The sequence below is a fragment of the Nelumbo lutea genome, chromosome 2 (assembly GCF_056320005.1).
Source record: "Nelumbo lutea isolate HS-2025 chromosome 2, American lotus-T2T, whole genome shotgun sequence".
Taxonomy (NCBI): domain Eukaryota; kingdom Viridiplantae; phylum Streptophyta; class Magnoliopsida; order Proteales; family Nelumbonaceae; genus Nelumbo; species Nelumbo lutea.
The window spans coordinates 90,978,475-91,000,000 of NC_142685.1; the positions used below are offsets into that span (position 1 = coordinate 90,978,475).

At 37.6% G+C, this 21,526-nt stretch overlaps 1 non-coding gene and 1 pseudogene across 2 annotated transcripts in view; both read right to left on the reverse strand.

The window, feature by feature from the left end:
• Positions 1 to 2,770: 2,770 nt before the first annotated feature.
• On the reverse strand, positions 2,771 to 2,844 carry TRNAV-AAC (transfer RNA valine (anticodon AAC)). Its single transcript has one exon. It is a non-coding gene; the product is annotated as a tRNA-Val (tRNA).
• Positions 2,845 to 6,203: 3,359 nt separating this feature from the next.
• The window catches only part of LOC148871817 (pyruvate kinase 1, cytosolic-like), a 41,072-nt pseudogene continuing 25,749 nt past the window's right edge, over positions 6,204 to 21,526 (reverse strand). The window contains exons 10-16 of the transcript XR_016106950.1: positions 9,255 to 9,399; positions 9,084 to 9,172; positions 7,997 to 8,092; positions 7,846 to 7,913; positions 7,656 to 7,755; positions 7,488 to 7,544; positions 6,204 to 6,480 (exon numbers count right to left, since the gene is read on the reverse strand). The product of XR_016106950.1 is annotated as a pyruvate kinase 1, cytosolic-like (transcript). The remainder of the gene's footprint in view (positions 6,481 to 7,487; positions 7,545 to 7,655; positions 7,756 to 7,845; positions 7,914 to 7,996; positions 8,093 to 9,083; positions 9,173 to 9,254; positions 9,400 to 21,526) is intronic.

A 21,526-nucleotide genomic window follows, 5' to 3' on the forward strand; every position in this document is an offset into this window, starting at 1 on the left:
AGCCTTGTCAAGATAAACTCTCCAAGTCTATCCAGTGGCTGAGAATATTCTAAACTAACAGGAGCCTCATAAGTGTCTAGTCTAAGGGGTAATTCACAAAAACGCACCAAATTTGATCATGAAACAACGATATACTTATATTATTTTTAAATGCTTATGTACATCAATATGATTGGAGCTAAGGACATGCATTGTCTAATAAATTGTGGTTAGACTAGGGATGATTATGGGTAGGCCTGATTTAGGTGAAAATAATTCATAAAAGATTATAGGGCTAGCAATATCATAAGGTTCAATTTGCTTCACATTCCTTTAACAAAGCCCGTGCATTAAACAGTCCCGATTAGTAATAATCTATATTACTATTAAAAGTGGGAACAATATATAGAGTCTAAAATTTTTCTTAACTAAATATCTCCATTGTTGAATATGATCTTTATATTATATCCTTTCCATTTCCTCTTATTAAGTCTTATATTTAAGGTATTAGCTCCCTTCTCCTCTCATCAAATCATATATTTATTTTAAATTAAATAAATAAATTTTATATAAATTTTGATTAAAATACCCTTACTTTTGAATTTAGTCTTTGTCTAATTGGGACAAAAAGTGTAATTTAAACTATTACTTTTCACTTCATTTAACTCTCTCTTATTAAGAGGTTAATTTCCATTCTCCTTCCTTAGATTCTTTATTTGAAGTATTTTTTATTTTTGTTTCTCACCAATAAATTATACTAATTAAATCTATTACCAATAATTTTAACAATTAAAAAGCTATGTACTTAAATCCAACATGAAAACTAAGTTGTTCCTTTGTTAGTGTGGCAAGTATGTAGTTCAACCATCTAGGTCAAACGGGTCACCAATGGTTTTATAGTCAAATAATAAAGGTTTAAAAATAAATAAAAATATAGAAATTACAAAAAAATTAGTCACACACACACACATATATATCATTTTAATAAAAATAAGAACGATAAATAAGAAATAGTGTTATTAATGATGAAAATGAAATACACAAATTAAAAGTGACCTAAAAATAGAAACCTTTATCTTGTTCAAGTGATGGATCCATAGTTCAACCTTTCAGTGATCAACCCACATTGTTATATTAACAATAAATTTAAGAAAGAGGCATAATTATTAAAAACACAGAAAAAATGCAAAGAACATTTGGGTACATCTCCAATATTATTTATTTTATCATATTAAACAAAAGTTTAATAAATAAGAGTTGTTTTTATTAATGATGAAAATAGAATACAAATTTAAACTAATTTCATGATGCATAAAGGTGCAGATTAGGTGGACTAAATTTGAGCCTAGACCAACCCAACTTGCAATTTTAGACAAACTGGCTTGGGTTTTTGGTCCTTAGGTTGGGCCTGGGCCTAGCCCAAAGCTTGGACTTTAATATTTTTTTAGGTGTGCCTAGGCTTAGCCTTATGTAGCTTCTTCTAACCATACATACATACATACATACATACATACATACAAAGATACATGCATAAATACATACATATATACATGCATACATGCATACATACATACATACATACATACATACATAGGCACGCATTTGCAGACATTTATAACCAACCCAAGCTTGAGCCCAACCCAAGTGCATCAAACTTCAATGTGGATTGGGCCCAAATTGGATAGGTCAACCTTGAACTTGGGTGCGAGTCTTAGGCCTAGGTTGATTATTAACTTGGCCCAACTTGCACAACATGCACCCTAATGATCCAACCATTTGATAAAATTGGTCAAACAATGATGCCATAATTAAATAATAAAAATAAATAAATAAAATTGCATAAACAATATATAAAAATTAATGAAAAATTTTAACATATCTCATATAATATAGATTTGTCATATTAAACAAAGTGGCATAATAATAGTTTTTATAATTAATTTTGGAAATGGCATAGAAAATTTAAAGTTTCCTAAAAATGAGATTCTTTTATCTTTAAAGTACTCAGATAGGTCAACACATGATGTCATGCTTTTATAATAATAACTCAAAAAATAGAAAGAAATAAAAATTATAAAAACACAAAAATTTATCAAATTATTTGTACACATCTAGGTGTGTCAATTGGACTGGATTTGGTATAATCCGATCCAACCCAATGTGATTCCATTACAAATGGACCAGGTCCAAAATCCAATCCAATGCATATTTTGGACCACTTTGGATGGGTCCAATTCAATGTTTGAACCGTCCATTCTGTTCAATTTTATTTTAATTTAAGATTAATTCTAACTCAAACTTGGCCCCTTGACACCTACATTCTTTTCTTCTATCAATAGACTAGATAGTTTCTCAATCCAACCCAATCTAATATAAATTCATTATGGATGGACCATGTCCAATCTAATCCAATAAATACTTCAGACCATTAGGTCTGGATTGGTCCAACTCAATATGTCTTGTTGGTCCATTCAATCCGTCTAAATTAATTTTGGTTTGGATGGTTCCAATCCAAAATCGGTCGATTGACACCCCTATTAACATCTCTAGATTTTCATATTAAACAAAAAAATATGATAAATAAGAAAATGACAGATGATACCCGACACTACCAACGATTAATCTCTTCATTTCTTTTAATATTAAATACATTTTAAAAAACAAAAGAACGGCAGAAATTTGCTTTTCAAATTTCAGTTTTATCAGACACCACCATAGCCAGGAATCTATGGACTAGCACTTTGATAGCCAGCTGGCCAAGTGGGTAAAAATTTAGAAATGATAAAAGAACTGGCACCGCCCGGACTTGAACAGGAGACCTTCAGTGTGTTAGACTGACGTGATAACCAACTACACCACGACACCATTCTCTGGAAAAGGTTTACTTTATTACAAACCTATTAAGTGCATAAATTGTAAAATTTTGCAGGTCGATTAATCCCAAAATTCGGCAACAGTGTGTATTAATCCTAAACATCGAAGGGGAATTAAAGCCATAGTTAATGTAAAAAAGGGAGAAGGAACCATCAAGTATTTATTCTTTGTTGGTGGGATCATGGGTTTCCCAGAAAAAGTCACGGAGAGAGATCTATTTGATACATTTCGCGTATCATATGTGAATTCAACGGCATCAGTGTGGTCTGCACGTCCCTCACAGACCTGTAAAAACAGGAAGAAAGACTTTGTTAGTTAATTTGGTTAAACTGGAAATATAGAAAAATGAAGGAGAGAAATGGGACTGCAAGTATTTCTGTTACGGTCCATTGGTTTCACATCGGTAGTATGGGATGCTGTTGTGGGGTGTATATGTGTCTGGGTTCCCTCCCTCTAACAGCTAGCTTTTAGGGGTGAATTCTCCTAAGACACATAACAGATGGTATAGAGCCTATACTATGCCTTCCAGTTGCAATCGTGTGGCACAGGTGATGACGTTGGTATTGCAGCGTTCGGCTGAGACTAGGGGGACTAGTGCAAAGCCAGCCTGCATGAGCACCAGGACTGCAGAGCGTGGTGGAATATTTCGATCCATTGGCATTGAATAACCCAAAATGCAAAGCAATATAAGGCCACCGTACCCAAACACCCCCACTCTCCCATTACATTTACTTTTACCCACTAATCAAAAACGTGAGACATGTTGCAATGTCGTTGGTTGCGTAGCCTATGTTCTAACTCATTGTTTACCTCATATGTATAAAATATGTACATTTAAATTTGTAAATAAAATTTATAAATATTTTCAATCAATTATACTTTTCAATTAGGTCATAATAAGAAGAGATGACTATACAAAAATATATTTGTAAATTCTTTCAAACCCAACCAATTTGTCCGAGCTCAACTAAGTCTGGTCTAACCCAACCCAACTTTAGTCCCATCTCAAATTGGGCCTAAATTGATAAACCAAGGTTTGACCCTGGGTTGGGTCATGCCCAAATTCAAGGTTTTCACCTTAGCTTGGGTTTGGATTAACCCTCAACCCAACCTAATGAGCAAAAGTTACACCCTTAGTCATCCACTTGCACATAAACTTGTTTATGGTGGTCAAGTTTTAAAATATTGATACAATATGCCTTGTATCGGGGTATTGGTATCGCAATGTAATGATATAGGATACACTACGTCTGGAGGTGTATCTTGCTAATTGTGCATATTGGTCCCATATGGACCCATATCGGTGTGCATCACACAATATCAGTTGATAAGGTCTAATAAAAACTAATATGGAGGCGTATTGGAAGTTAATTTAACAATTGTCATTACTCTATTTAATAAAAGGAGATGACATTATTCAAACCCAAGTTGTCCAGTATTTTGTCTTAAAAATGCCTTTAATCACTAAGCCACCACCTTTCATTTTATGTTTATAATTGAAATAAAACAACCTTTATTAACTTCAATGTCCACATTTCACATAAAATTTAAACAAACAACTTATATTTATATCCAACAATTCCAACTATAAATTAAAAATAATAATATTCAAAACTAGAATTTTATAAACTAATGGAATAAATAATTTATCAAATACATATTTATATCAAAAAATAATTTTTAATCTCAAGAAATTCATATCTAGAAAAATATTAATGATAGAATAATTATTATAATACTTAAATTTTATAAATTTGCTCATGATATGTATCTTAAAATATTGATAAAATATTAATTAATATTTTCATTTTAATTAAATAAATACACATATTAGTTTCAAAAATAAAAATACTGTTTACAAAACATTTGAGAACATAATATAATTTGAGTCTATCAAATCCACTAGTCTACATTTATTTCAAAAATTGATTTTTCTTTTTATTTTAGAAAATTTATAGAATTAAAAATATTAAGATAAGAATGTATATTTTTATAAATTATTAAATGATACTTTAATTTATATTTTATAATAACATATTTATTTTTTATAAAAATAAAAATAATTTTTACCAAACATTTGAGTATTAATATTTTAGTTGACTTTTTTTTGTTAATGTTAAAATTAAAAATAACAAAATAGAAAATAATTGATATAATACTGCAAATATAATAATTGCATGTGTTTTGTGCCTTGGACTTTAATAGAAAATAAAATACTAATGGTTTTGTGCATGTTTTAATTTTTAAAAATCTATATACTATGTGTCTTAGACTCTTGATTGATGCATTGTCAATAAAATTGTAATAAATTGCATGATATTTATACATCCTACTATATTAATTGTAATGCATTTTTCCACATATATTATTAGAATATATATTTTCTATGTGTTTATACATTAATTGTGGCTATTTTGACATTAAATTTAGTATTTATTAATATATTTATAGAATTTATAGCATTTCCCTAGTGTATCAAAGCGTTTCCGTATTTTTTCGTGTATATCCATGCATTTTCAAAGTGTATCTATATCCATATCTGTATCTATACTCGAGTTGTCCAATACGATACCTCATACCAAAGTTCAAAAAATCATTATGTATCAACTGATACATCTTGTATCGGGAGCAACCCGATACGCCCCTACAAAGGGTGTTTCGAGGTTTTGACAGGTTCAGGAGGGTGGAGGAACCTTAAACCGCCCCCCCTGAACCGGATTTGAAAAATAAAAAATAAAAAATACAATACCAATACTGCCTACCCCTACTGGCATATCAAGCATATCAATATTTAGAACCTTGCCTGATACCAATACTTTTATCCTTAGTGGTGGTTGGGAGTTCTTAAAATGGAACTAGGTGGTGGGGAATTGGTAGCCCATAAGTTTCCAATATTAAAGTAACTTTAGAAACGGCCATTATTTTCCTATATGCGTTTATTTTTGCTTAGGTTCCATCTTCAACAATTCTCGGTGCTTTGCCTGTTAGTAAGACCAATTCAGGTGTAGGCATCATTTCTTTGAGACCAACCATGTCTTCTCTCGTGCTATTCCACTTTCCAAATTCTCTCCTTGGTATGTACAAGTATTTGAGCTTTTTCATGTAATTGCATTAGCTGTTGATCTGGGTTTGCAAAATGTTCACTTTGAAGGTTTTGGGATTTCAATGTCAATGACACAGGTTGTTCTCAGGTAACCCAGATGAGGTTGGCTTTTCTACCCAATAATGCCGAGTCCTAGAAAGCACTTTAGGAAAGATGGGAACTACGCCTTAAAATTCAGAATAAAACAGACACAGAGCTGCTTTCGTTGAGTGCCAAGAGAAACAATCAGCCATGGTTGCTTGAAATATTTTCAGAGAAACTAGATGGGAATAGGATTAATTTAATAATGTAGAAATTATACAACAGAGCAAATTTATTGGCAATGCTGGTATTATTACTCCCTAAAATTGGGAAAAGGCTACCCAAAAACATCAGGCTTGAAGCTCAACAATCTTGACAACTGAGGAGTCCCCTATCTTCTGAAATACAACAACCCGGTCATTAGGCTTTAGTAATCCCACCGATTTTCCATGATCAAATACAAGTTTCAACCCAGACTCTTCACTAGAGACGCCAGAAGTAACCTGGAATGTGAGAACATTAAGTAATAGTTAGCAAAATGAAAAGAAAGAGAATGAAGAAAATTAAACAAAAGAAAAAATATATTAATAGTGATACAAGGAAAATCACTTCCCTTGCCCAGAAAAGAAAAGGGAACCAAATTGAATAAGCTGAAATTGAAAGTTTTTAATATCAATTAATACACTTCTCCCTTCATGGATGGGTAATTCTTAGCATTTCTTGGGTCTGATCCAATGGCACTTCATTAGATACAAGCTTCAAAGACATTTGGAACATCCCAGACTGACCCCTGCCCCCTGCTAATATCAACTACTGTTGGTTCTAGATGACTAGACCATGAGATCATCTCTGGTTTGATCCATCCCTTCAATATTAACTAAGGGTCTGACTCTTATAAGCCATCTATTACCTAGGGATGATGCAAGTCGGGTTGCCTTATTTTAGAACTTCAATCACATCAGGCTTGAGTTAGCATTTATTTTTTTTATCAGTGAGGCTTGAGTTAGCGTTCATCCCATTCAAATTTAACGAATGTTCAATCTAACCCAAGCTGCACCCCTACTATTACCATAGGTAGGGATTTCCCATCCCAAAACATAGCCTATTAGTTTTAGTAGTCATAGATACAGTTTTCAGTTTTTTTAAGAGGCTTCTTTCAGGCACTGTCCAAGCCCAAGGCAGGCAGCTCTATGTTTTAATGTGAAGTTGATAGAAAAACTGAGAAGTTCATATTTCACTTGTATTCTATTCTCCAAAGAATTTAACAAAGTGTTAGCAACCTCACTAGTCGGAATGCCACATTCCATATCGACAATTAGTGTGTTTTCAACAATCCTCTGTAAATAACTTGTGTACGAGTTCTAAAGTTTTTCTCGTGTATGATGGTGTTCCTATACTTATGGAGTCTGCCTCTTCTTTCAGTGGTTCTACTTATTATTTTATGGGGGAAAAGGACAGCATATGTCTTCCATCTCCTTAATAATCAGGTAATCAAGAGCAAAGGCCTTACCACATTAGGACTGGCCAAAATAGGATAGACCCCTCTGACATCAAGCAATTGTCTGGCCTGCACATAGGAAATAAATAGATAATATCACAAAAAATGTCATAAGAAATAAGAACTTCTGAAACTGATAGCAAACATTGAGGCCTCTAAATAATTGACACATATTGATACCTGTGAAGTTCCAGACAAAGTCCATTTCAATGAATTTGTCCTAAGTCGTGGTACTACTATGGAAAATACAGGGACAGAAGGCCTATATTTTGCAACCAACCTATCAATAGAGTCACCTAGTTAGGAACTCAAAATCTTAACTTTCAAAATAAATTATTAATTTGTGGAGTGTTGGCACATAGAAGAGTACCTTGCTGCTCTCCCAGATGATGTAAAGACAACAATCATTGCTGCCTTTACTTTAGTTGCAGCACGCACCTTTTAAATGGGAGGACCATCATGAATGCAGTTGAAGAGAAGTTAAAAAGTGAAGGCAGTAATGATAGGGAAGAGTTAGATACCGCTGATGAAGCAACAGATTCTGCATGAGACATTGGCTCCCCAACATGTTTTACTATTCTCTTGTACTGAAGATACTGGTTGCAAACACTTTCAGCCTACAAAATGGTGAGCCTTTCTTTTGGTTAAAAGCATACTCATAGTCATATATTGTATCTTGTAAAGGATCATACTTTATGATACAAAGCTAGTAAGCATTCCCCACAGATTTCACATGGAAAAGTATCAGTATGCTAGGGATATATTAAGTATTATACCACTATAGAGATACACTGCGAGTCCTGGGCCCAAATAGAGGGTTGTGTAGGTTGGAAGCCAGCATTAAAACTTTTTTCCAAACCCTTATTAAATTTATGAGCATGGCTCCAGAATTGTCACTTTTTGCTCATGCTGGAGCATTCACTAAGAGAGGAAGGAGTGATCTGTTTGCACATAGAAAGTTCAACGGTCCAGAAGAGATAGGGGTAGGCCAAAAATGACACAGGTTGAAGTAGTGAGAAATGATTTGAGTGATTGATTTAACAATGGATATGACAATTAACACAGTTTTCTTGGTATAATGGTGAAGTCTTGGGTTGAAAAGTGCAAGAAAGAAGGTTCGATTCTGAGAGCAGACACTTTATGCAAAAAATGACAAAGGTTTAGGACTGTATCTAGTCTACCCCTCCCAAGACCCCGGATAGATAGGACCAGTATTTGGTAAAGGCCTTTTTATATGACAATGAACAGAATTGAATGGCAGAAGAGGACTCATCTAGCCAACCCTGTATATATGAGACTAGGTTTAGTTAAGTTGGAGTTATTTTGTCATTCCCAGAGGCTTATATTTATTTACTCTTTATATCACTAGTAAATATACTAATTTATTATTAATAAAAATATACCCTAAGGTAGGTAAAGGTTTTGTCTCCCAAATACCTCTTATAGTGAATCTGATTTCCCTACAGTTCTCTGCAAAAATATTTTTTAATTTGTTCTGAATACTTTCATTCCTGTAGTGCTTCAGTCAATTAGTTATTGGAACAAGGACAATTATCTTCCTGCATATTTATTAGAATAAACTCTGAATTGGCAGATGCACATACTTACTTCAGCACAGATTCTTCCAACAGTTTTTATTGATTCAACAGGATAGAGTCCTCGAAGTGTCTCTGCACCTAATAAAATACCATCCGTTCCTGAGATAGATACATAAACATTAAGACATTAGTTTTGAACAAACTAAAAATATGTGCCATTTTAATGTAATTAGTTATGAACCATCAAGCACGGCATTTGCAACATCAGTCGCTTCTGCACGAGTTGGCCATAGATTGTTGATCATGCTATCCACCACTCGAGTAATTATGGCAGGCTTCCCAGCCATGTTGCACCTATGAACAGCAGATTTCTGAAATAAGAAGACCTACAATTGTAGAAAACACATTTTCACAAGCATAAGTACTGTGAAATGTCAAAGAAATGGCTACAATCCAGTAATGTCAAAAAGGCATTCTAAGAAAAACTTCCTTATCAATTGTAATCATATTTATTGCTGATAAAAAAATGTAATCATATTTATTACCAAATAGTAGAAAATCAGAGTTGACCATGATATGCTTCTACATGCAATGAAACTATTTCATAATAAAGGAAGTTTACCAGCTATGTTGCATGTGTTGCATGAATGTGGGAATTCAAATTGGAACCTGACATAGATATGAAGTGTTGCTCTATAAAAGTATCAACTCCAGGACATGATAGGTATATTTTATTTCCAATTTTTATGTAATCAATGGACCAACTGATGAAATAGAGAACAGGTTAAATGTAGAAGCACAAATAATGCAAATCCTCTTGACAGCTAAAACTTTATAATTGATTACAGCAAATCTTTGGATATGAATCCAAGTTGCTATAGTTTCACATCAGAATAAAAAATATAAGTCCCCTCAAGTACTTTGACAGAACCTTTATACGCAGCTGCTAAGTCAATCAATTTGGGGTTTCAAAGAGTCTACATGACATAGTTCACTAATAAGGGTATCATATAGCAAATTTGATTGCTAAAGAAACTCAATAAATCAACCAGTTAGGCACTAGTACTAACAATGAACAGGCACATAGAAGGCACAAACACACATAGACAAAAAGATATGCCTATATGAATATGCATATGCTTACATGTGGCCATCTGTTCATGCTCATGTGTCACACATGCATTCATGTAGAAATGTGTGTGTGCTGTGTAGAAGAAAATGAACAAAACCCAGGGTGCATAAACATATGAATATGGTCATGTGCACATTACATGTGCAGGCATGCATGCATGTGTATCAACGTGAATCAATTTTATTGCCATTTCCAGTACCAGTAGGAACTTTTTTATCAGTAACTGATCAAGTGATTTTAAAGGAAAGAATAAAAGGGTCATTTCTGAGTGAAATGGAAAAATCTCAGGCTTACAATCATGAGCAAGTAAGTTTTAGTCTGAGAGCAGCCACTTGGTGTAAAAAATGTCAAATGTTAGGTCTGTATCCAGCCCACCCTCCCAAGACCCTGGATAGCTGGGATCAATATTGTGTAATGGCGCTTTAAAGAAAGAACGAAATAGTAGAGCACAGAGAAAATTAGTTCTCAAGCATTTTAATAAAAATGTGAAAAAATCCATATTGTCCTTGTGTCCATCTGCCCCACCAAAGACCACCCTTACATATTATTGTTTCATGAAGGGGCAGAACCAGGGGGGCCATTGCCAACCGCCCCCCCCCCCCCGAACTCACACAAGAATTAAAAAGAAAAATCTATGTACCACAGGAAATTTCATGTGTTAGCTTCTGGTTTCATGCTCTACCTGGAGTGTGTTGTACCTTTCAACCAGTTGCATATTGTAGTTTGGATTTTAATGAAGTATATCCTGTTACTTATCAAAAAAAGAAATGCTGATTTTTTAATCCACCTTACCAATAGAAGGACTAAATTGTTCGATTGATTTTGTGCTCACAGGCAATCAAGTATTAGTCTATGGCTACTATATACAAATTAGACTTGCATCAATGTACCTAGGGTAGATTTGAGCCAAGCCAAGCAGATTATCTGGCTATGTGAGCTTGGCTCAGTAGAAAAACATGAGGTTCAAGTTTGAGCTGGAGACCTGAGCTCGAATTCGGCTTGACTCAGAAGTTCATTATGTTTGAGATTGACAGTGAGCCAATATTCAAATAAAAAAAAAAAAATTATGTACATCAGTACATGCAAGGTTCAAAATATTGATACACCCTGATACTGCAGAAGAGGTATATCAGTACTTTGAACCTAATGCCTTGTATTTTTTTTTTTTTTTTCAAAATTATGGAGGGGTGAAAATGATGTTAATTAATGTTTAAAATATTTTCTTTAAAAAACTTAAAACATCATATCAATGACCGGCCAATACGGTCCAATATGTTGCGAAATTTTGATCCTTGTGTACATGTAAAAAAATTATATATAATTATACATATAAAAATTAAAAATGATATATAATTAAAAATATTATATATAATAAAATCTCAATTAGGCTCACAAGATTCACGAGCTGAGCTTCATTGTTCTCGATCTTGTCTTAAAGCTCGGTTTAGGCAGAGCTAAATTGAGCTTTTCATGAGCCGAGCTTGAATTTTCTTAGAATATTCAGCTATTGCTTCTATACTTTTTTTTCATCAATAACAAAGATTATGAATTTCATTAATTAAGAAACACAAACAAGTAGAAAAAGAGGTGAATTTACAATTCAAAGATATTTTGTGACCATAATCTCTACAGTCTCACCCCCACCTCATACAATTTTTTTGAGTCCAAAATAACTGTTGCCTACTAGCCCCTTTTTTTTGTACCAATTGTATTTCAAGCTGCATATCTCTTGAAAACCATCTAAAGTGTCTGATTTCATTTTTGTAGATCCAAACATCTCTACTACCCTTCATTAACCAACTGATAGCCACTTTGGAGTCACCTGCAATAATCAATCTTTCAGCTCCCATTTCCTTGTCTTTTTGCACCCTAAAAACTGCTGCCATAAGTTCTGCCCCAATTAAATATCCTTCACCTATTGGAGTCGGCTGTAGAGGGGTAGTATAGACATTTTATATTAATTTATGTGTTGGATGTAATTACAAGTAGATCTTAAGTTAGCTGATGTGTCTCTCACTTAAGTGACGGCATAACAGTAATTCTGATTTGTTTAGTGTTTTTACTGTAGCTACTGTAGCTACTGTAGCTACAGTAGTCCGAACCAGTAAGGAGAAGAAGAAAGAGAAGAGAAGAGAAGAAGAAGAAGATGAAAGAACTATCGAACTTGATAGCTAAACCCTATCAGTCGACCTCTTAATAGTGATTAGGCTTCTAATTAAATGTGCAAGGACTAAACTGCCCTTACTTAAGTATGGGACAGAGAACCTCTAATAAGACTGCCACATAAGCTCATAACTTAACCAAGGTGAGATGACTAATCTACCCTTATTCGGCTAACTCTAACACTCCCCCTCAAGCTGGAGAATATATATCATATAATCCCAGCTTGTTACATATATAGTTCACTCTCCCTGAGCTTAAGGCTTTTGTAAACAAATCTGCCCACTGATCACCTGAGCTTACATGTTCTGTGCTTATCTCTCTAGTAAGAACCTTCTCCCTCACAAAGTGGCAATCAATCTCTATGTGCTTTGTTCTCTCATGAAAAATAGGGTTGGATGAGATATGGAGCGCAACTTGATTGTCACAGTACAACTTCATAAGTTTATCCATGTGGACCCGATTTCTTGTAGGAGATTCCTCAACCACACTAATTCACATGTAGTGTGTGCCATGGCTCTGTACTCGGCTTCAGCACTGCTTCTAGCCACAACCGTCTGTTTTTTACTCTTCCACGTCACAAGATTTCCTCCAAGAAATGTGCAGTAACCTGTAGTAGATCTTCTATCAGACACAGAGCCCGCCTAATCTGCATTCGTGTACCCAACTACTTCAAGTTTTCCTCCTGGTTTATACAATAGCCCACAACCTGGAGCTCCCTTCAAATATCTTACAATTCTAAGAACTGCATCCCAGTGAGATATACGAGGGTTCTGGATAAATTGGCTCACCACACTGACTGCAAAGGAGATGTCTGGTCTCGTGATAGTCAAATAGTTCAGCTTCCCACTAGTTGTCTATACCTCCCAGGATCATCAAATATTCCCCCTGTATCACCGCTCAACTTAACATTTGGTTCCATAGGAGTCTCAGCCAGTTTTGCACTTAACAGTCTTGTTTCGTCCAATAGATCGAGAACATATTTTCTTTGGCACAGGTTTACACCTTGTCTTGATCTAGCAACTTCTATACCCAAGAAATACTTCAATGTCCCAAGGTCTTTTGTTTGAAAATGATTTTGTAGAAAGACCTTGAGTTTGTCGATCCCCAATTTGTCACTGCCAGCTATGACAATATCATCCACATAGACCACTAATAAAATCTTTCCAGCTTCTGAGTCATAGCTGAACACTGAGGATCAACCTGACATTGTTTCATTCCAAAATTCTTCACCACTTCACTAAACTTCCCGAACCAAGCACGAGGCGATTGTTTCAACCCATAAATTGCCTTTTTCAGTCTGCACACCTTACCAGCCTCCCCCTGAGCAACAAACCCAGGTGGTTGTTCCATATATACCTCCTCTATAAGGTCACCATGAAGGAAGGCATTTTTTATGTCAAGTTGAAATAAGGGCCAATCATACATACTGCCAGGGAAATTAACACACGGACAGAGCTAATCTTAGCCACTGGAGAGAAGGTCTCCATATAGTCCACTCCATACAACTGTGAATACCCTTTAGCAACAAGTCTGGCTTTCAGATGCTCCACACTACCATCTGGCAAGTACTTAACAGTATACACCCATTTACAACCTACAACATGCTTACCAGGGGGAAGAGTAGTGAGCTCCCACGTGTGAGTATGTTGAAGAGCAGAGAGTTCCTCCTCCATTGCCTGCCTCCACCCAGGTGAACTAAGAGCCTCTTGGACATTGTTAGGTATGGAAATAGATGACAATAGTGAAACAAATTGGTGATGTGAGGCGGAAAGGCGAGATACTGAAACAAAATTGGAAATGGGATGGAGAGTAGAACTACGTTTACCTTTCCGTAAGGCAATGGGTAGGTCAAGTTCTGAAGGTTCAGCAACAAGAGCAACGACAGGATCCGCGGACAAGGTAGAAGCTGGAGGAGGGGCCGGTGTCGTTCGACGTGTATACACTTGCCGAATTGGTGGTCGTTCAGTAGGGATTTGCACTGGATAGGACGACGAGTCAACTCCAACAGGAACACCCGGAACGGGATCACTGACCGAAAGAGGAAGAGGAAGTAAAGGTGGAGACGAAGATGCTTCAGTTCCTGAGAAGAAGGGAACAAACTCAAAAAAGGTGACATCAGGATAGACATAACACTTCCGAGTAATGGGATTGTAACACTTGTACCCTTTTTGAGTCCGAGAGTAGCCAAGAAAGGCACACTTAATGGAGCGTGCATCCAACTTGTCTATTCCAGGACTCAGATTGTGAACAAAGCACACACAGCCAAAGATACGAGGTAGGTGTTAATGGAAAGGGAGACAAGGTGGGAAACAAGATAGAGAAGGGAGACCGACCATGAAGAATAAAGGAGGGCATCCGATTAATGAGGAAACACGCAGTAAGTATAGCATCACTCCAAAACCGTTTAGGAACACTCATATGATGAAGAATAGACCGAGTTGTTTCAAGGAGATGACGGTTCTTCCGTTCAGCCACCCCATTTTGTTGATGAGTGGATGCACAAGAAGTTTGATGAATGATGCCATGCTGTTCTAAATACTGTTGAAAGGAAGTTAGAAAATATTCACGACCATTATCTGAACGAAGAACTTTGATTGGAACACCAAATTGTGTACGTATTTCAGCATGGAATTTTTGAAAAATGGAAAATAATTCACTCCTTTCTTTCATTAAATAAATCCATGTCATTCTTGAACAATCATCAATAAAAGTGACAAAATACTTGTAACCATTATAAGACTCTATTTTGATCGGGCCCCAAACATCTGAATGAACCAAGGCAAAAGGACTCAACATACGACTTTCAACTCTAGGACTGAAGGAAACACGACAATGTTTCCCAAATTGACACGACTCACACTGTAACAGTGACAAATGACTCAAAGACGGAACTAGTATCTTGAGTGCCTTGAGAGAAGGATGTCCCAGTCGACAATGCCACTGTAGAGGAGTGACTGAAGTCTGAAGTGCAACTGACGATCCACCACCATCAAGGTAATACAATCCACCAGCTTCATGCCCCCCACCAATCTTCTTCCCGGTCCTGAGATCCTGAAAAACACAAGAGGAAGGGAAAAAAGTAACAGATCAGTTAAGAGTCTTGGTTAATTTACCAACAGACATAAGATTGAATGGAAACTTAGGAACATATAGAGCAGATGATAAAGAAAGATAAGCCATGTCAACATTGCCAACACCACAGATGGGAGAGGAGGAACCATTGGCAAGGGTAACAGTTTGAGATGTGGAAGTTTCAGAGAGAGAAGAGAACACACCTGGAGTCCCGGTCATGTGATCAGAGGCTCCAGAGTCAATAATCCAAGGAGAGGTTTTAGATGACAGGCAAGCTATACCTGAGTGGGCAAGAGTAGCAGTAGTGTGCTGTGAAGTGGACTGAAGGAACCGCTCATACTCATCACGCGATACACTCACCATCTCCCTTCCAGAAACAGATGTAGATGTGGAAGGAGTTAGGTCTGCCTGTTGATTATCACTGACATCAACCCCACCAGCAATAGCATGATTGGCCCATTTAGAGGGAGGGCGTCCATGAAGATCATAACAGAAATTTACGAAATGTCCTTCCCTGCCACAGTGGGTACACTTCCTTGTAGAGCTCCCTTTTTCTTTGCTACGGCCTCCCCCTGAGTCACGACCACCACCACGGCCAAATATGGAACCACCACGACCTCCTCGGGAGGCATGTCCTCCCCCTTTCGTACCACGTCCACTTCCTCTGACTGTTACAAAAGCTGATCTATCAGACTGTGTGGGATTCTCTATCTATCCCAAAGAAATCCTGTGGAGCCGAGCAAACACTTCCTCAAGTGTAGGAAGGGTAGAGCCCCCCAATATTTGGGCTCTAACTGGTTCATACTCTGATTTCAACCCCACTAAGAACCTTGTGACATCTAGTTGTTCCCTCTGTTGTTGTTGAACCTTAACATCTGGAGTGAGAGGATGATAGACATTGAGTTCATTTCTGAGGCTCTTCATACTGGCATAGTACTCTTCTAGGGTTTTATTTCCTTGTTGCAGACCAAAGTACTCCTGATAGAACTGATATACCTTTGTAGTATAATCTTGCCCAGAATACAGCTTCTTGGCATGTTCCCATATGTCCTTAGCTGTATCTAAGAACATGAAGTTGGCACTTATTTTGGGTTCCATACTGTTCCATAGCCATGTCATGATTTGAGCATCCTCCTGTTCCCAATCATCAAACCCTGGAGAGTCAGCCGGTGGTTTATCTTCTTTCGCATGCTTCACTTTTCTCTTTGCCTTGAGAAAAACTTCCACCGACTTGGCCCATGGAACATAGTTCTCACCATTCAGTTTAATTGAGGTCATCTGTACACCTAGATAGTCAGAGGAAACCACCACACTAGGTTTCTGATCACTACAGCCATCTCCCATTGCTGCCATGATACTCTTTCAATGCTGCCTCTAATCTGAATTCCCAATCACCAACTAAGTGCTACTATCAAGAGTTTGATGTTCCAGAACCTACAGCAGTCCCTAAACACAATGATAGATACACACGCCTTTGTTCTTATCCACACCACTACTGCTTTCACAAAAAAAAAAAACAGACTACACCGACATTAACTCAGCACTTACTAATCACATGCAAGCTCATTTACAACTACTCAACAAAAACTCAACTAGCTGTCACACCACTACTGCTGTCAAGAGTTCGTGTATTACAAGCACCACCACACAGCCATAGCTGTCACACACAATACAGACCTGCTTTAACGCTTTTAAGAGGGCACCACAAGACCAACAAAAAAACTCAACTAGTACCATTGCATTACACCTTGCACCATTCGGCCACCTACAGTAGCAGCCCTTACACCATTTGGTCACTGTAAACACAGCCTGTTCTTGGAATTTTTTTCAAGAACCAGGGCAACAACCAACTTAGTTTTCTAGGTTCTGATCAGTCCTCTCAAGTTCTTGAAGATTTTCAACCCAGAAATACCAACAGCACAGAGGAGAGATAACCAACCTTCATTTGAGAGCTTCAGCCAACCATTCACTGCTGAAGTTGTTTTCTTAGGAAAGAAGGTTCTGTGCACCAGAAAAAAAAAACTGTGATGTTTCAGGCCTGGGACGAATCACTTTTCTCCATTGACAGCCCAGAGAAGAAAAGGAGAGAACTGAAGCACGAACTGAAACAGGTCACGAACTGAAGTTGTCACGCTCTGATACCATGTTTTTACTATAGCTACTGTAGCTACTGTAGCTACAGTAGTCCGAACCAGTAAGGAGAAGAAGAAAGAGAAGAGAAGAGAAGAAGATGAAAGAACTGTCGAACTTGATAGCTAAACCCTATCAGTCGACCTCTTAATAGTGATTAGGCTTCTAATTAAATGTACAAGGACTAAACTGCCCCTACTTAAGTATGGGACAGAGAACCTCTAATAAGACTGCCACATAAGCTCATAACTTAACCAATGTGAGATGACTAATCTACCCTTATTCGGCTAACTCTAACATTTAGAAAGGTATAAATAAAGCCTGATTTGCAGATTTCTCATTGGTAGATAGGAGTTTCACAGAAGGACTAAAACGGACTGATCGTTTTCTTGTTCTGGAGGTTTTCATGCCTCTAATGGGTAGAGTTGTTGCTGTTTTGTGTGGTTGGTAGAAAACTCTCTACTCGTTCGAAGAGGGCTGGTTTCAGGTGTGAAGTTGAGTGACAGTGCAAGTTTGTCTTGTGGGGGCTCAGATAGGTAGATTACATGGGAGTAGCAGTGAGGAACAGATTGTGATGTGTTGCAGAACCAAATTCCCTGTTTGTGAGGTGTAATGTCATGGATTATGGTGCTGAAAGTGGAAGACAGCAATGGTGTTGTTGCTGAAAGTGGGGAACAATGGTGAGTGTTGTTGCTGAAACCTATGATAGTAGGTACCCTAGTAATAATCAGTCATTGGTGTGTAGTGTAGTGACTAATTAGTGAAGTGGAGTGACAAACTAGTGGTAGAATTTCTTTCTTTTCCTTGTGCAGTCAATTGAGACAGCAGTGAATGAAAGTGTAGTGTGATGGTCCCTTCTGATTATCTGAATGTGCAGATGACATCTATCAAACTGAATGGTGAGAATTATGTGCCTTGGGCTAAATTTGTTGAAGTTTTTCTAAAATCTAAGAAGAAAGTGAAGCATGTGAGGGAATATAAACCCCCAACTGATTCTCAAGGATATGATGAGTGGGAGCAAGAGGATGCACAAAGTATGACATGGCTATGGAATAGTATGGAACCCAAAATCAACGTGAACTTCATGTTTTTAGATACAACCAAGGAGGCTTGGGATCATGCAAAGAAGCTTTATTCTGAACAAGACAACACTACTAGGGTTTACCAATTGTACCAAGAGTATTTCAATCTGCAACAAGGGAATCAAAGTCTTGAGGACTATTATGCTAGTATGAGAAATCTGCGAAATGAGTTGAATGTGCATCATCCTCTTACACCTGATGTCAAAATTCAACAATAACAGAGAGAACAGTTGGATGTGACCAGATTTTTAGTAGGGTTGAAGTCTGAATAGGAACCAGTAAGAGCATAGATACTAGGTGGTCTGCTCTTCCCTCTCTTGAGGAAGTGTTTGCCCATCTAGGAGGATCTCAGTTGGACCCACGAAGAACTCCACTATATTAGATAGATATGCATTTGCAGTAACGAGAGGGGGAGGCCGTGGAGTTAGAGGATCTTGTGAAGGTCAGCCTGGTCGTGGTGATGGTCGTGTTGGAGGTAGAAACTCAGGGGGAGCCCGTGGTAGAGGACGTAGTAATGGTCAGAGGAGGTGTATACATTGTGGTATGGAGGGACATACTATCAACTTTTGCTATGATCTACATGGCCCACCTTCGACCTGGGTAAATCATGCAGTTGTAACTGGTGGTAGTTTGAGACAACAATATCATCAAACTGATCAAATACCTTCTACATCTACAAATGCCTCTAGAAAGGAGATGATGAGTGTTCCACGAGATGAGTATGAGCGGTTCATTCAGGGTACGTCTCAGCAGAACACGGCTACCCTTGCACACTTACGTATGGCTTGTCTGGCATCTAAACCTTCCCATTGGATTACCGATTTTGGAGCTTCCGATCATATTACTGAGACTCCAGGTGTGTTTTCATCCCTTTCCCCGTCCTCCACATAGAGGTATAGATCGGGCTGTGCTAGCCGCAGCCCGACACGAACTTGGACTGGCCAGGCACAATCATGCAAGCCGTGCTGGGCCTGGGGTTTTAGGTCCGCAGACTGGCATGACACGGCACAACCAAGTGGATCGGCACAGCCCAGCCTAACACGGCCCATATATATGTGTATATATATATGTATATGTATATGTATACGTATATGTATATGTATATGTATACGTATAAGTATATGTATATGTATATGTATGTATGTATATAATATTATATAAATTCTAATTATATAATAATATATAGTATACAATATATTAATAAAATAAATAATGTTTTTAATTTTATTATACTAATTTATTTAATTATTGTATATATAAGCAATTGTATACACAAAATTCATATAAAATTAAAATTTTAAGTTTTTTATCAATTTGTTTTTAAATAAATAGCTTTGGCTTGATGCACGACCCGACTTGGCCCAAGGCTCGGTCCATGGGCCAGCTCGGCCTGCGGCACGGCACGGACCCACACGAGCCTGGGCCATGGGCCGTGCCGAGCGGACCCATAAATTTTTCACAGGGGAGGGCGGCACGACTCGCATTTTAAATGGGCCACCCATGGGCCGTGCCATGTCGACCCGGCGCAGCCCACTTTACACCTCTACCTCCACATCACAATTTGTTACTCTTGCCAATAGTTCTGCATCTTCATATGTGGTGTTGGTAATGTTGACACAGACTCATCATCCCTATCCTCAATTTTATATGTTCCCAAGTTTCCCTTTAACCTGATGTCTGTTAGTAATTTGACTAAGTTTCTTAATTGCTCTATCATTTTTTACCCTTCTTGTGTGTTTCAAGATCTCTAGACGGGGATGAAGATTGGTAGAGGAGCATGAAGTTGGTGTTATCTCACCTTTCAACTTTCCATCGCCAGTTTGTTTCTATGTTATCATCTGTCTCTATTCCCAAGGATTTCCAGGAAGCTCTTCTCTAGGGTGGCTCCAAGCAATGGAGGAAGAACTCTTGGCCCTGACCAATACTCATACATGGGGCCTCACCACTCTTCCACCTAGTAAGCATATTGTAGGTTGTAAGTGGGTGTACACTGTTCAGTATTTACCTGATGGGAGTGTTGAGTGGTTGAAAGCTCGATTGGTTGCAACAGTTAATCACAACTGTATGGTATCGATTGCATAGACACCTTCTCCCCTGATGCCAAAATTGGCTTCGTTTGTTTTCTGGTCTCCCTTGTTGCTATGTATGATTTGCCCTTATTTCTGCTTGACATCAAGAACGCCTTTTTACATGGTCATCTCCTTGAAGAAGTGTACATGGAGCAACCACTAGGGCTTGTTGCTCAGGGGGAGGGTGATAAGGTATGTAGACTTAAGAAGACTATTTATGGGCTTAAACAATCCCCCCATGCATGGTTTCGCAAATTCAGTGAAGTGGTGAAGAAATTTGGCATGAAACAATGACAGGATAACCATTCCGTATTCAGCTATGAGTCCAGTGCTAGGAAGATTTCATTGGTGGTATATGTAGATGATATTGTTATCGTTGGCAGTGATAGACCAAGGATTGACAGGTTGAAGACTTACTTGCATGATCACTTCCAGACAAAAGATCTTGGCAAATTAAGATATTTCTTAGGGATAGAAGTAGTGGGGTCCAAGAATGGTATTAATCTGTGCCAGAGGAAATGTGTTCTTGATTTTCTAGAGGAGACAGGGTTGTTAGGTGCTAGACCAACTGAAACACCCATGGAACCGAATGTCGAGTTGAGTAGTGATGCAGGTGAGGAGTTTGGGGGCGCCATTGGGCGAGCGTTGGCAGTCATGGGGCTTCCTCCCCGTCACCCATGACGCACGGGTAGTGCAGTTGCATGCACTAGAGGCGACATGAAGGCACATTGATGCTTACCGAGCGCGACATGGTAGCGCAGTGACGTGCATCACAATGTGCAAGGTTTTACTTGATAGTCCATGCTTCTGCACAAGGACGTGCACTAGAAGAGATCTGGGAGTTCGACGATGCACGCGTTGCAGC